Source organism: Hyaena hyaena, unplaced genomic scaffold (genome assembly GCF_003009895.1).
Source record: "Hyaena hyaena isolate Hyena2069 unplaced genomic scaffold, ASM300989v1 scaffold_337, whole genome shotgun sequence".
NCBI classification, from domain to species: domain Eukaryota; kingdom Metazoa; phylum Chordata; class Mammalia; order Carnivora; family Hyaenidae; genus Hyaena; species Hyaena hyaena.
In genome coordinates, this window is record NW_024080966.1 from 401,026 (window position 1) to 418,163 (window position 17,138).

Consider the following 17,138-nt stretch of genomic DNA (forward strand, 5'->3'; position numbering starts at 1 on the left):
CTGGTGAAGATGTTCAAATTTTGTTGAAGTGACCAAAAAAAAAAAAGAGGGTTTAAAATATTACAAAACAGGGCGCCTGGGTGGCTTAGTCGGTTAAGCGTCCGACTTTCGCTTAGGTCATGATCTCGCGGTTCGTGAGTTCGAGCCCCGCGTCGGGCTCTGTGCTGACTGCCAGCTCGGAGCCTGGAGCCTGTTTCAGAGTCTGTGTCTCCCTCTCTCTCTGACCCTCCCCTGCTCATGCTGTCTCTCTCTCTCCTAGAAAAAAAAAAAAAAATTTTAAAAAATAAAAATAAAATAAAATATTACAAAACATAGTTGATAAAACAATGGCAAGGTTTGGGAGGACTGACTCCCAATTTTGAAAGTTCTCCTGCGGGTAAAATTCTGTCAAGCAGCATCATATGCTACAGAAAAATCATTTGTTAAAGGAAGAGTCAATCAATGCTGCAGACTTCATCGTTGTCTTCTTCTTTTAAGAATTGTCTGAGCCAGAGGCACCTGGGTGGCTCAGTTGGTTAAGCACTGGACTTTGGCCCAGGTCATGATTTCAGGGTTGGTGGGTTCGAGCCCTGTGCCAAGCTCTGTGTGTGCTTTGGGTTCTGTGTCTCCCTCTCTCTCTGTTCCTCCCCTGTTCACTCTCTGTCTCTTAAAAATAAAGGAACATTAAAATAAAATAAAAAAAAAGAATTGTCTGAGCTGGCTGGGTGGCGGTGGTTGGGCAGCCCGTAGGGTGGGGTGAAAGCCCTTGCTTCCTGGCTGCATTCCTGGCCAGCAATACCTCCAGAAAGGGCAGCCTCTCAGTGCTCATTGGATACACCAAGAGGCTCACCAAGCCTGCGTCCCTCGCCATGGCCATCACCTCCAACCTAAGGGTGGTAGCAGCTCCAAGAAAGTAGTGATCAAAAATTTCTGAGACCTAAAGTGCCTGATAACTGTACTCCAAATACCTGGCAGAAGCCTCATAAGGTAGTGAAAGCCATACAAAATAGCACCTCCATCAGATACAACCTGGAAGAGCTCTACCAGGATGTTGAAAATATCTGTTCCCACAGAGCTTCCCCAACAGCTGTGCCAGGTCTGTAAAGATCATGTCTAAACACAGATCCTTCAGTTTAGAAAACACTCACTAGATAGTGTTTTAGTTTTAAAGAAGATTAACGTGTGCTGGCAAGATCATTGCAGACAAGTGATCATGATCAGAAGCATTTTCCTGTTTTGGGATTGCACTTAGTACTTCGGAGTTCCCCCCTTCCTTCTGTTTGGAATATGGGATTGGAACTTTTTAGAAACCATGTGATTAGTGATAAAAATGCATCTGAATAAAGGTATTGATGAAATTTTGCTATTAATTTAACAAGAAAGAAACAAGGAAGCAGTGGATTGAGAGCTGAGTATGCTCTCTGACCTTCAGGTATATTAAGATCCATTTGAAATTCTTGGCAGAAACTAATTGTTCATATTATGCAGAAAGCTACCAGTTAATGCAAGAAACAGAGGTTCCAGAATATTTGAACCATGTAAGTAATTGTTTAGAGGAAGAAAGAGAACAAGTAATCACGTATTTAGAAAACACAACACACAGAAACCCCTGATTGCTTATGTGGAGAAATAGCTATTAGGAGTACATTTAACAGCAATTCTGCAGAAAGGGCTTGACCACCTTCTTGATGAGAACAGAGTGCCTGACCTCATTCAGATGTACCAGCTGTTCAGCCACATGAAGGGCGGGCAGCAAATCCTGCTGCTGCACTGGAGCAAGTACATTCAGACTTTTGGGATGATTGTCATCAGTCCTAAAAAAGACATAGACCTAGACATAGACAGGACCTGCTGAATTTTAAGGATTTTAAGGATCTGATGGACGATGTGATAGAAGTGTGTTTTTAGAGAATTGAGAAGTTCATCAACTTGATGAAGGAATCCTTGGAAACATTTATCAATAAGAAGCCAAATAAGCCTGCAGAATTGATAGCAAAATACGTTGATTCAAATTGAAAGTGAGTATTAAAGAAGCAACAGATGAAGAGCTGGAGAGGATTCTTTTTTTTTTTTTTTTAATGTTTTGTTTCTGAGAGAGAGACAGCGTGAGCAGGGGAGGGTCACAGAGAGACGGAGACACAGAATCCGAAGCAGGCTCCAGGCTCTGAGCTAGCTGTCAGCACAGAGCCCGACATGGAGCTTGAACCCACAAACTGTGAGATCATGACCTAAGCTGAAGTCGGATGCTTAGCCGACTGAGCCACCCAGGTGCCCCGAGAGGATTCTTAACAAGGTGATGATAATATTCAGGTTCCTTCAAATGCTTTGAAGCATTTTGTAAAAAAGATGTGGCAAAAAAGACTCCTTGTGGGGAAAAGTGCCTCAGTAAATACTGAGAAAACTAAAGCATGAGTGTGGCGCTGCTTTCATCAGCAAGCTAGAAGGCATATGCAAGGACATGGAACTCCCCAAGGACATCATGGTTCATTTCAAGCAGTATGTGCAGAATCAAAATGACCCAGGCTCTATAGATCTAACAGTGAATATACTTGTGATAGGATCCTGGACAACACACTCATCTATGAAAGTGCATTTAACTCCAGAAATAGTTAAACTTTAGGAAATATTTAAGACATTTTATCTCAGAAAGCACAGTGGTTGAAAACTTTAGTGACAAATGAAATTGGGGCATGCTGTTTTTTTTAAAAGTTTATTTATGTATTTTGAGAGAGAGAAGAGAAAACATAAGTGGGGGAGGAGCAGAGAGAGAGAGAGAGAGAGAGAGAATCCCAAGCAGGCTCCCCGTTACAGCGCAGAACCTGATGTGGGACTCCATCTCACAAACCATGAGATCATGACCTGAGCCAAAACCAAGAGTCAGACGCATAACCAACTGAGCCACCTAGACACATTCTGTTTTAAAAGCAGAGTTTAAGGAAGAAAAGGAGTTCCATGTGTCCTTCTTCCAGACGTTGATGGTTCTCATGTTCAGTAAAGGGGATCCATTCATTCTTGAAGGAATAAAAGTGGCCAAGGGGATAGAAGACAGTGAACGGAGAAGAGCTTTAGAGTCCTAAGCCTGTGGCAGAGTACAAGTTCTGGTTAAAAGTCCCAAAAGGAAGGAGGTGGAAGTTGGAGACACATTCATGTTCACTGGGGAGTTCAAGCACAAGTTTTTTTCTAATAAAGATCAACCAGATCCAGATGAAGGAAACCATTGAAGAACAAGTCAGCACCACTTGAGAGAGTGTTTCAGCACAGACAATATCAGATTGATGCTTCTGCTGTCAAACTAGTGAAGATGAGAGAGACATTTTTTTTTTACCTTTTTTTTTTGGTTAACGTTTATTCATATTTAGGAGAAAGACAGACATAGCAGAAGCATGGGAGGGGCAGAGAGAGAAGGAGACAGAGAATCCAAAGCATGCTCCTGGCTCTGAGCTGTCAGCACAGAACCTGACACAGGGCTCGAACCCGCGAACTGCCAAGATCATGACCTGAGCTGAAGTTAGATGTTCAACTGACTGAGTCAACCAAGCACCTGGGGAAAGACTCTTAGTCATAATCTTCTAGGTTTTGAATTGTATAATCAGCTGATATTTCCAGTAAAGCCTGGATATAAGAAAAAGAGAATTGAATCTCTTACAGAGGCTGTATGGAGAGAGACTAAGACAGTTCGAATCAGGACCACTATATGGCCTGGGGTGTTGGCCAGCTGTTTTCTCTCAGTGAGACACTAGAATATAACTTCTGAGCAGTGATCCACTTCTGTGCTCTTTCTGGGACTTCTGAGATTGAACGAGCATGGAGACTTTTGGATTAGAAAGAAAAGAGATGATTCTTGGAGCACCCTTCACAAAGCTTAAGAGTTTGCAAATGGCATATGTGTCTTTCCCTCAATTCTTCCTCTTACTCCTTTTGGCATTTAAATAGTTTCTGTTCCTCTGCAGAATGACTTTGAAATTGGGCAAGAAAATATTGGTTAAAAGAGGTGCCTTTGTAAGGTGTTGCTCTTGTGGCAGAAGGCTGGAAGTTTGGTTTGGCATGTGTGTATGATTATCAATGCATAGTTAAAAAGACCTCCCATAACTGCATTCATGGGCTGCAGAGATGACTGGTGTACTCCTGAAGGCAGGCTCTCTTAGTTGATGGACACTTAGGTTGGAAACAGCCATTTGTTGGCAAGCATTAAGAAGAATCCGTGTCAAAAACTGGCTAATCAATTATGAAAACAAAATACATTCTTTTATTTCCTTTATCTTCCATATGTTTTAAACTCATGGCTATTTAGAGTGACGTTTCTTGGTGAGATCTCTTCATGTCTACTGAGACAGACCTGGGTTATGCGGTAAACCCACAAGCATCTTTGTTTGACTTTCTCTGAGTTGTTTGTGAATTTTCTGTTTAGGAGTTTGGGGAAGGGTCTGTTTGTGTTCAGCCTTCTAAGATTGCATCTAGCACCCCCTGTTTTCTGCATTGGGGGTAACTGCTATTTGACTTTTTTAATTGCAGCATTTGCACTATTGCTCTAATAAAGTTTATTATTAAAAGTGTTGGTATTGTGAAGCAGAGGTTATTTTGTCAAAAGATTAAGAGGATTTTATTGGCATCTGATTTCATGTTGTGAGGTTGAGCACAGGATGATGATGTTAGTACTTTAACTGTAACAACTTACTTTTCTAGAAACATTTAAAAGTACTTTATATTTTACATAGTAGCATGTTTAATTTTTTATTAAAAGCTTGCAAGTGAATTTTGATCCGGGTATCAATGTTTAAAGCAATATTTTCTGGGGTATGCCACTTTATGTAATTTGATTTCATGCTAAGTTATTAAAAGTTTCTTCCTTTTTTGATTTTACCTGCCCCAACTCCCAAGTTTATAACCAGCCTCTGCCTATGGGTTCTGTCCCTGTGCTTTAATAAAATCACCTTTTTTGCACCAAAAAAAGTTTCTTCCTTTTTGAAATATGCATGTTTAAAATATGACATCTCATGGATTTCAATATGGAAATCCTCATTCTCTAAGTATCATCGTCATTTCTATATTTGTAAATTTTCATTTGCAAGTTCTATAATATGTGGTCTATAAAAGAGCAAATAGATTTCTACCTCTTAAATTTTACATTTATTGTCTCTAGACAGTCTCTCCAGAGATTTTTAATATTGTAATTGAATATATAAACTTACTATGAATATTAGTTTAATTGGCCAAAAAATTTTTTTTTCCGAGCACCTCTGTCTTCAGCAGCTACCACCCTGAGCAGTAGCAGCATCAACACTGAGGCACAATCCTATACTGGCAAAAAGATACCATTTGCTGAAAGCTCAGCTTATGGTTAACATTTTTTAGCATATATTTTTTTGATTAATTATTTTTGAGAGAGAGAGAGAGATAGAGCGAGCACAAGTGGGGAAAGGACAGAGAGAGAGAGAGAGGGAGTCACAGAATCCGAAGCAGGCTTTGGGCTTTGTACTAGCAGCACAGAGCCTGATGTGTGGCTTAAACCCACGAACTGTGAGATCATGACCTGAACCAAAATTGGACGCTTAATTGACCAAGCCATCCCGGTGCCCCAGCATATAAAGTATATATTTTTTTTAAACGTCTATTTATTTTGAGAGAGACAGAATGAGCGCAAGCAAGGGAGGGGTAGGGAGAGAGAGAAGGAGAGTGAAAATCTCAAGCAGGCTCCATGCTTAGCTCAGAGCCCAACACATGGCTTGATCTCACAACCAGGAGATTATGACCTGAGCCAAAATCAAGAGTCAGACGCTTAACAGACTGAACCACGTAGGCGCCTCATGAAGTATTTTTTAAATTAAGATATGTATATTGTTTTTTAAAAATTTTTTAATGTTTAGTTTTGAGAGAGAGACAGTGCAAGTGGGGGAGGGGCAGAGAGAGAGAGAGAGAGAGAGAGAGAGAGAGAGAGACACACACATACTCCAAAGCAGGCTCCAGGCTCTGTGGTGACATCTGAGCTCACACTCATAAGCCATGAGATCATGACCTGAGCCAAAGTTGGATGCTTAATCGACTGAACCACCTAGGTGCCCCTAAACATAACTTTTATATGCGCTGGGAAATCAAAACATTCATTTGACTCACTTTTTTGCAGTATTTGTTTTATTGCAGTGGTCTGGATCCAAGCTGTCAATATCTTCAAGGTATGCATGTGTTATGTGATTCAGAAGTTGCTGATATCATTGATAAACAAATGAGGTTATGATCTACATCATTGTTGTTTCACTTTCCTTTTATTCTTAAAATTTTTTTAATGCTTATTTATTTTTTGAGAGACAAAGAGAGACAGAGCATGAGTGAGGGAAGGGCAGAGAGAGAGGGAGGCACAGAATCCGAAGCAGGCTCCAGGCTCTGAGCTGTCAGCACAGAGCCCAATATGGGGGCTCATATTCAGCAGCAGTGAGATCATGACCTGAGCCCAAGTCAGACACTTAACTGACTGAGCCACCCAGGAGCCCCTCCTTTTATTCTTTAAATGAAAATATCAAATAACATTTAGATTGGAATTCTACTCCTTCATCAGTTGCAGCCCTAAGTTGGTTTCTCATTAGTTTAGCAAAATCAGAAGAGCATTCTGTGAAAGTAAGCTGGCTTTATGAAATTTACAATAAAGACTATTGTATCTTTTATTATAATTTTTAAATTGTTTTCAAAATTTACAATAAACACACATTTTATACACACCGGAGGGCTTGATTGTTAAACACTCATCAGCACACTACTGTGTGTTGCTCAGAACAGGCATTTATTAAATACTGCTTTCTCGGGGCGTCTGGGTGGCTCAGTCGGTTAAGCGTCCGACTTCGGCTCAGGTCCTCATCTCACAGTTTGTGGGTTCAAGCCCCGCATCGGGCTCTGTGCTGACAGCTCGGGCTGGAGCCTGCTTCGGATTCTGTGTCTCCCTCTCTCTCTGACCTTCCCCTGCCCACTCTCTGTCTGTCTCTCAAAATAAAGACGTAAAAAAAAAAAATTAAAAAAAAAAATACTGCTTTCTCATCTCTTTCTCTCCCCTTTAGCCTATTTAAAGAGAATGAAAATATCTACCACACATAATGTAATCAGGGTTGGTGAAAGAAAAAAATATTAATACTGGCTTTAACTTCAAGGTTATTTTATACTTTAGTATTGTCACATCTGTATTAAAAATGTATCTTAGTTAAAAGGACAAGTGAAGATTTAAGGGAGTATGCTACTCTTCTGCATTCTATTGCTGGGAGCTCTCAAAATACTCAATTATATTTCAAAGAGGGACATTATAGGCATAACAAATATAATATTTATTAAATATTGAAAAGCTTCTGTGAATCATAACACTTGTCAAAATTTTCTTGAAAATGTTTTCCCAAGAAATAGGAATAATTTAAAACTTTCCTTTTATATTGAAACTTTTTGTTCTTTTTCCCCTTTGTCCCCCTTCCAGTTTAATAAGGCTATGATCTTATTTTAAAAAAAAAAAAAAAAAACATTTTGACACTGGTTACAGTCACAGGCTGATTTTCTTTCATTCCAAAGATATATTATGGATTCTTTAACAACATTCTATTTTCTGTCATTATGATGATTTTTCTTTCTCTTTTTAAATGTAGAATAAGGCATTTTTTTTAAAGCTCCTGTTTGACAGGGTTTTTTTCTTACACATTCAGAGTATATTGTAGGGGTAATATAGTCAGTCTTCTCACTTCCCCCACCTTCATCTATATTAAATAAAAGAAAAGCCAGCTGTATTTCTGTAGTGCAAAGCTGATTGCTTTCCAGCTCCCAATGGAGGGGAACTAATTGCTAAACATAGAGAAAATGAAACATCGAGAAACCTTTCTATGTGGATTTAATAGTTACTAATCAGGGAAAAGTAAGCCTTTACACGTTCTAATCCTATTACTTCCAGAAGAATAACATAGAGTAATAGTGTTTCCTCCTCACGTGTGTTTGCAAATATATACAGGAAGGATTGAATTATGTTGGCATCTTTGTAGAAAACCAAGTGACCATACATATGTGGATCCCTTTCTGTGCTCAGTGTTATACTCCACAGGGTTTGTTCTTAATGCTTGTGTAGCACTTGTCTTCATTACTATAGCTTCATAGTAAGTCTTGAAATTGGACAGTATAATTCTTCCAGTTTTTTTCTTCGTTTTCAAAATTGTTTCTCTATTCTGGGTTTATTGCATTTCCAAATAAGTTTTAAAATCTTGTCAAATTTTGTAAAAGCAACCAGCCAAACAGACAGTAAAGCCCCAAAGAAACCCTGCTGGGATTTTGATTGGGACTGCATTAAATTTATAGATCATTTTGCTGAGAATTGACATGTTAACAATGTTGAGCGTTGTAATCCATGAACATGCTGTATTTTTCCACTTATTTAAGTCTTGTTTACTTTGTCTTTTTAACATTTTTAGTTTTCCACATAGATTTAGTTTTCCACACTTTTATGTACAGGTCTTGCGCATATTTTGCTCAGTTTGTCCCTGAGCGTTTCATACTTTGGATGCTGTCATAGATGTTTAAAATTTTATTTCTAATTGTTTATTGCTAGAATGTTGAAATAATATTGCATTTTGTATATTGTCCTTATAATCCAAAACCTCATTAACTTATTAGTTCTAGCACTGCTTTTGTAGATTTCTGAGGATCTCGTACATACACATTATGTTGTCTGTGATTAAAAACTATTAATTTTTCATTTCTGATCTATATGCCTATATTTTTTATAATTAACCCACAAGCTATAGGCATAACCTTATTCATTTATGTATTTTTTGTCTAATCATTAGTAACTTCCTTAATTTGAGAATATTATGACCAAATTTTCATGCTGTTAGTAAATAGAGGAACTCTTAGCTTTCCTAAAAAGACCTGTCATTCAAAACGTGCCTTTCATATCAGTACCTAATAAATAATACTTGGAATGGAATGTATTAGAAAATGTAAGTTTCTGATTTTTACAGAAAACCAAAGCTATTTTTGAAGCTTCTTTTAATCTATATTTTTTATCTGCTACTGTTTAAAATTTTAAGATATATTTTATATTAGTAGATTTACTTCGTAGGGAAAGTAAGATTTATTTATAAAACAGCCAAACCTGCTAATCGTATTTAAAAATTTTTTGTATTCTTCCATAATATTATAGTTGTCACAATGTATTAATGTTTTATAGATTTCCTGGAAAATTAAATATAGATTACTTTCAGAGGTAGAATAATTTAAATGAACCAATAGTTCAGTTTGCAGTGGCAGACCCTCCTTCCTATAAAATAGAAAGAGCAGATGGCAGTAATCATTGAAATTTCATCAGCATGTCTATATTTTTAAATGTATAAGGGATGTTGAGCTCATCTTTCATATAGACTGTTGAAATTTGTTTCCATCAAGGAGGAAGGAGAAAGGAAGAGTTAATGTCTAAGGGGAATAAATGTGTCGCCCATAAGTCTGGGGATATGAGCTTGGACCCTTATAAATATAGAAAGCAATGTAATGATAGTATCATCTATGACACTTAGTAATGGAAAAAGAGGAAGGAGATAGTATGAGTATGAGAGAAAATAAGATTGAACCTTCAAGAGAGAGTTGAATGTTTACTGTATTAATTAACGCTTGCTTGCAGACTTGAATGCTAACCTTGGCTGGCAGAAGATGCAATGGGCTGGAAAAGGAACTTTGATTATAAATAAGAATAGAAGAAATGTGACAAAATAAAGGATAGTAGTTAGCTTAGATGACTAAATTTTTTAAAGGATTATTTATTCTCACTCTCTCTTGTAAGTAATGTGGCTAAGTTTGTTGGTTCATTTAGTATGGTTTCATTGTAGATGTTAAAATTTTTTGGACAGGAAAGTTTACCATAAAGCATTAGACAAAATCGGTGTCTCCCTATTCTTATGTTTATCTTTTCTGACAGCTTGTGCTTGAGCACACACGTACTCTCTGTCTCTGTCTGTCTGTCTGTCTCTCTCAAAATAAACATTTTTAAAAAATAGGGGGGAAAAAGCCTAGGATAGTTATGTAGAAAGGACACTGTGTTAGTAATGAAATCTGAATTTGAATCCTAACTTAGCCACTTAGTTGACTTTTGGCAGATCACTTTGTGCCTAACTTTGCTTTGTACAAAATGGTAATTGGCATTCTGGCAATTCAGGACTCTAGCATAATGTAGATACTCAACAAATCATAGCTGCAACTCTTTTGGAAAAAAAAAAATAATTAGAAAGTACTTGTTAAGGTAATCATCTTTATAAAGCCAGTGCTGAAAATATTAGAATTGTCACGAAAGTGGCATGGCTAATAAACAATCCAAGGGGATGACTAATTTTCCTCTTTTTTTTTTTTTTTTTTGGTAAGTAATGTAATATTTATTTTATCGCTTAATTATGTATCATCTTGTACTGTTATCAGTGTGATGTAGGTCTACAAAATCAGCATATTATGTTTTGGCTGAGAAGAGGAAATGTCTTCCACTTTTAGTGTAGTGCTAGCACAGTGCTAAATATACATTCCTACAAATGGTTGACTCATGGGTGAATATGTATTTTAAGTTGCACTTTTATTTCTTCAACTGTCACAACTATTGTTGCTATAGTTCTCTTTCAGTACTGTTTCCCACCACCAAAACCCATATGTCCTCAAACATGTCTAACTTCCATTAGAGCCTTCGTATTTTCTATTACATTTGTCCTCACATTATTGCCAGGCTAGCTCCTTCTTGTCATTCAGATTTCAACTCAAATGCCACCTCTTCATGGAGATGTTCTCGGACTACTCATTCTAAAGTCACTTTCCCTGCAGTTGTTATAGTATCATATTACCTGGTTTCATTTTTTTATATGCATTAAAACAATCTGAAACTATCTTAATTTATTTGGTGTCTTAGGTATCCTTCCTGCAGAATATAAGTTCCATAAGGAGAGTAGAGCCCTGGGCCCTGCTGGGTATTATACTGTATAAATGACCTCTTGTGGAAAAGTTAACATCATTTATTTTCACTAATAGTTTCTTTGCCTGTTTCCAGTGTGTTTGCTTTATTCCTGCTAATTGACATGTCTATGAGAGCTCATTTCTGTTCTCTCTAGTTTTATGTATGTTTGAAATTTTCCACAGTATAATGTTTTATAAAGGACAAAGTGGATTTATATTACAGAAAAGTACTTACTGATGTGGAACCAAAGTCTGCCCTGTATTCTTCTCTTTTCTTATATTTTAAAGTAACTTTGTAACAGCGGGTTCTTTTCCCTCAAAATTTTTCATGTCTTGTTTTTGTTTTAAAAACCCATCTTTTGTTTTCTCCTCCTCTCTCTTCCCCTTCTCTCTCCCCATTACTCCCTTGCCCCCAGTAATTTACTCCAAAACCCCAGTGTACATTGGAACCTGAGTGTGATGAGGAGGGTGCCTGCATGGGTGGGAGTGGGTCACTGCGGTCATGTTGGTAACACACAGAGGCTTGATCAAATAACTAAATATGTTGAAGGTAATAGGAGCCAGACTTCTGTTAGGGAAGGACATTACAGATATGGAGAAGGATAAAGCTAGAATAAACTCTATGGTGTTGGGCTCGCTTTGGAAAATATATGATGAGCTCCTAGTTTTCAGCATATGTAGGTTGATGTGGTACGTGGGTATGCATACATGCATTGCATTAGTTCTGTGTCCTAAGAGGGAATGGGAATCAACACTCCAGTAACAATGAGCACACTGAGTATCCAGATGTTAGTTTCTAAATATAATTAGTTCTGCTCTAACACATGATTTGAAAACATGAGTTTGTTCCAATACAATTACTGTGTCAGGGAACAGATAGAACACAACATGAATTTTATGTTTATTTATGTAGAGTTTCACCCTTAAGAAACATTAGGTAAACTCAGAATATTATATCCAACTGATGTCCACACCTCAAACATTTACCGTTTGCCTGAGCTTATTACACTTGTGTTATGTGTCATACCCATCCACATCTGGTATAAACTTGCCCTGATTTTATGTGGCTAGCCCTCTTCACTTCACAGTAATTTGTAAACCACAGCCTTTCAATATCATATTACAACCACTTCCACAAGCGAACTTAAGATCTTTTTAAAGGTAAAGTGCCATGTTTTTACTGTGGCATATATGTATTTCTTAGGTATTTAATGTATGTAAAACTATGTTACTAAAAAAATAAGTTACTATTTTTATTAGATTCCTTTTTAAAAATATTTATTTCCTTAAAAAAATATTTATTTCCTTAGAGAGAGAGAGAGAGAGACAGAGCATGAGAGGGACAGAGAGAGTGGAAAGAGAGAATCCCAAGCAGGCTTCAGGCTGTCAGTACAGAACCAGACTGGGGCTCTTTCTCATGAACCGTGAGATCATGACCTGAGCTGAAATCAAGAGTCAGATGTTTAACCAACTGAACCACGCAGGCACCCATAGGTTTCTTTTTTTTAAAATGGCCCTGATAAAGGTTTTGAGTTTGTGCTCCTAAACACTTTACCCATAAGCCATGTGGTTTTTACTGAATGACTGCATAGTTGCATTGATTTGGAGGAACATGTATGTTACCCTGTTGAACTGATTGAACTTTTTTTCACTTAAACAAACCAGAATTCCTTGGAGAAGTGGCTGATTCCAGGGCTGGGAAAGGTAGCATACAGGATGAGCCTGGAATACCTTATTGTGCCAGAAACTAAGGATGTGCCTGAAGAATGGTGGGGACATGTCAGTAGAGACAGAGAAGCCTGGAAGAGGATTTGGCTTCCGTTGGCCATGTCTAGGATGTTTTAAGCATCATAGTGAATAGTGATGGTAATAGAGATCTGTATTTTTACATTCATTCTGATATGAATTTAAAAATAAGTACTTTTAATTCTGATGAGGAATAGGATATTTACATGGCTTCAAAGTACCTCTCCACCAAATACTTATTTTTTTTAACTTGAGAGAGAGAGAGAGAGAGATTGAGATTGAGAGAGTAAGCAGAGGAGGGGCAGAGAGAGGGAGAGAGAGAATCTTAAGCAGGCTCCGTGCTTAGCACAGAGCCCAGCATGGGGCTTGATCCCACCACCCTGGGATCATGACCTGAGCTGAAGTCAAGAGTTAGACGCTTAACCAACTGAGCCACCCAGGAGCCTCTCTACCAAATACTTATTAATTACAAAGAGAAATGGAATTAAATGAGTAAATTTAAAGTTTGATTGGGAATAGAATGTTAATAGGGTCTCAACGTACCTGCTTCACAAGATGCTTATTACTTGCAAAGAGGGAAAAGAATTAATTTCTATTAGAGAAGCCAGTTGCTTTAAGGTACCACCTAAATCAAGTTATCACTTAACATCCATTAATTGGAGAAGTCTAAATTGTGTGTCATTTGATCAAATGCAATAAGAACACAACATCACTTCTGTGAAATTCCTCCCAAAGATGCATAACTTGAATCTAATCATGAGAAATGATCAGACACACCCAAACTGAGGGGCATTTTATAAAATAATTGCTTGTAATCTTCTAAAATGTAAAGGTCATAAAGGTTTAGTAAAGATCTAAGGATTCAGGAAAGATGGAAGAATCTAAAAGACTTAACAGCTAACTGTAACATGTAATCCTGTACTGGATCCTTTTAGTATAAAGCATAATATTGTAACTTTTGGAGAAACTTGAATGGGGTTTGAAGATTAAGTGGTAGAATTTATCAATATTAATTTTCTGGTTTTGCTTACATTATAGTAATAGAGGAAATGGCATTGCTTGTAGAAATATGCCCTAAATTATTTGAGAGAGTGATGTCATCATTTTGCAACTTGCTTTCATATGTTTTAGGAAAATGAAAGATTTATTTCTTGTATGGATTTTCTTTGATGTGCCATTTTTCCACATCAACAATCAATTCTCTGACTCCAAGTGGGTGTCCAGTAGTTCAGTTCAATGCTGACACCATCTTCTAAGAATTAGCCATCAGAACACACAAGTGTAAGACTGACCCCACTTTAGGTGCTAGCTGCAAGTAGAGTCCCCAGGCACCCATACTTTTGCCTGGCCAACTGCAGTTTCTGGGGGTCCCACGAACCACTTCGTCTGCAGTTTCAATAATTCCATAGGATGACTCAGAACTCGGAAAGTGCTCTGCTTAATGTTACTGATTTGTTGTGAAGGATACAGCTCTGGAACAGCCAAATGGAAGAGATGCATAGAACAAGGAGGGGTGGAGTGGTTGGTGCAGAGCCTCCATGACCTCTCCAGGCACACACATTAAAATATTCACCAACCTAGAAACTGTCTAAACCCAATTGCTTAGGAACTTTTATGTGGGTTTCATTATATAAGTATAATTGGTTAAACCATTGGCCTTTGGTGATTATACTCAGACTCCAGTCCCTTTCCCCTCACTGGAGGTTGGTGAAGGGGCTGAAAGTTCTTCTTTTTTTTTTTAAGTTTATTTATTTATTTTGAGAGAGACAGAGACAGCACTAGTAGGGGGAGGGGCAGAGAGAGGAAGGAGGGTGAATCCCCAGTAGGCTCCCCGCTGCCAGCACAGAGCCCAGTGCAGGGCTGGATCCCAAGAAGCCATGAGATGACCTTAGCTGAAACTAAGAGTCACATGCTAAACCGCTGAACTGACTGAGCCAGCTGGGCACCCCAGGGGCGGGGCGCGGGGGTTGGGAGGGCTGAAAGTTCTAACCCTTTAATACTTGACTTGCTTTTTCTGGTGACTAGCCCTCATCTTGAAGCTATCTGGGGGATGTACCTTGGCCCACCTTACTAGCACAGACTCAAGTAAGGCCTAAAACGGCTTGTTTTAAATAACAAAAGACATTCCTATTATGCAGGAGATTCCAACAGTTTTATGAGCTCCTTCTGGGAACCAGGGAAGACCACATGTATATTTAAACTATACCACTCTTTTATACTTGCAACTTATTTGTAAATTGATATTGTTTGCAAATGAAAAGTTTTTTAAATTTTTTATTTATTTTTTATTTTTTAGAGAGAGAGTGCCAGTTGGTGAGAGGGGTAGAGTGAGATAGAGGGAGAATTCTAAACAGGCTCCATGCTCAACAGGAGTCCATCATGGGACTTGATCCCAGTGACTTAGGGCTCACTCCCATGACCCTGGGATCATGACCTAAACCAAAATCAAGAGTCCGACGCTCAACCGACTGAGCCACCTAGTACCCCTAAAAAGTATTTTTTGTATAATAAGTTTTCTGTCCCCCAGAACTTAAGAGTGAAATAAGCAAATTCTAGGCGAAAGAGGGAATTCCAAAATTCTTATTCACAAATGAGCTTCCTCTTAAGATTGGAAATTAAGATGTAAGCATCTGGATAGTTAAATAACTACAACAGTTTAAATAAAGGATTTGAATAACATGATAAAATCAAGAGTTGTGCTAAGGTAGTAAATGAATAACTGCTGAATTATTATTTATATTTAATTATATTATCTGTATTGCTAAGCTTTTTAAAAGATTGTGTTACCCCATTAATAAAAAGGATTTATGTGTATGGGTACCTTTAATTAAACATTTATTTATTCCTACTACTTGTATGTTCATTATAAAGTATACAAAAATAATTTTTTATTGTATTTTAAAGATGAGAGGTGAAATTAGCAATATATTTTAAAATAATTTATGTTTATTAACAGTATTGTGAAATGACGAAAATAACACAGTTTAGTAACAAGTTTAGTGTCCTTTATTCAAGGAAAAATTTATGGATTAGAGGAATACAGTGCCTAACAAGCACTGGAACATTCTTCCTAAGGGATTTTGGACAGGAGAGATTTTGTGGAACCTTAGAAGAGGCAACTCATAAACAGGGTGTGATTGGCTAGAAGATTCAGGATTTCCTGATTTTCTAGGGTTAGGTAAGCTAGCTAGAGGGGAGTTGGAGGATGGTGATTAGTGTATGTTAGGTTTCTTGACAAGTGTTTTCCATAAGTGCCCCCTGACTTAGGTTTAGGTTGATGATATGGGCCGGGCCACTGAAGTGGCCTCCTTTTTGTGTGTCCCAGCATAGGAAACAACTTTATCATTACAAAACCATTTTTTAAATGCTTTTTAAAAATTATTTTTGAGAGAGAAAGAGAGAGATTAACGTGAGCAGGGGAGGGGCAGAGAGAGAGGGAGACACAGAATCCAAAGACAGGCTCCAGGCTCTGAGTTAGCTGTTAGCACAGAGCCTGACATGAGGCTCGAACCCACAAACCATAAGATCATGACCTGAGCTGAAGTCAGACGCTTAACTGACTGAGCCATCCACGCGCCCCTGTTCTGGTACTTTTGTAGTTTCACTTTTTATGGTTACTCTTTGATCCATTTAGAATTTATTTTGTTATAAGGTGTGAAGGAGAGATCAACTTCTTTCTTTCTTTCCCAGATGGTAACTCACTTTATTTGACTGAATGCTAGCAGGAGTATTTTCAGTCTGCTTATGCGTTCTGTGAGGGTAATTTGACATTTTATAACATAGTCCACAAACTTACTTACTAAGGTACTTATTAAACCTCGGCATGGGCTTGAATGAATGAGCCAGGGTTTGTTTTTGTTTGTTTGTTTTTAGTTTTGTTTGTTTGCTTGTTTGTTTGTTTTTGTCAAATCCTCTGTGTTGTAGAATTCCCACTTTCTCTTAGAATATTTCACATATCAAAAGTAAACATGACTGTTGGACAGGCTGTGGACCAAGTAAGGGTATACTAACTATCTGCATTTTACATATTAGTAAAGCTTAGTTTTTGTCTGAATAAAATGTACAAATAGATAATCTGATATTTTCTTGCCCATCCCATGTGATTACTTTCCACACTTTCAGTCACCTCACTTTATAATTATGACTATTGTAAGTTCCAAAAAGGGGTATTTAGCATAAATGTGCTTTCTAAAAAAGAAATACATTTTTGTGAGTGACTGTTTCTTTATATTAAGTGCTGCAATGGGAATCAGTGGCATTAACATGACATCGGTCATGCTCCTATTCAAGGTTTTTAGCATAGGCATCTCTAAGATGAGTTTCATACCTGGGAATATCTTAGATATTTTGAACTCTAAAATTATTTCAGTGGTAACAGAACGCATTGCAGAGAAAGAGCTTTCAAGGATGGCTAGATTTTGTTTTATTTTATTTTTTTAAATATAATTTATTGTCAAATTGGCTTCCATACAACACCC

The 17,138-nt window shown here is 37.6% G+C and overlaps 1 protein-coding gene and 1 pseudogene across 1 annotated transcript in view; both read left to right on the plus strand.

The window, feature by feature from the left end:
• LOC120243242 overlaps positions 1–3,733 on the plus strand; it is a 33,671-nt pseudogene extending 29,938 nt beyond the window's left edge.
• XPR1 (xenotropic and polytropic retrovirus receptor 1) overlaps positions 1–17,138 on the plus strand; it is a 206,754-nt gene that overhangs the window by 84,657 nt on the left and 104,959 nt on the right. The window lies entirely within an intron of this gene.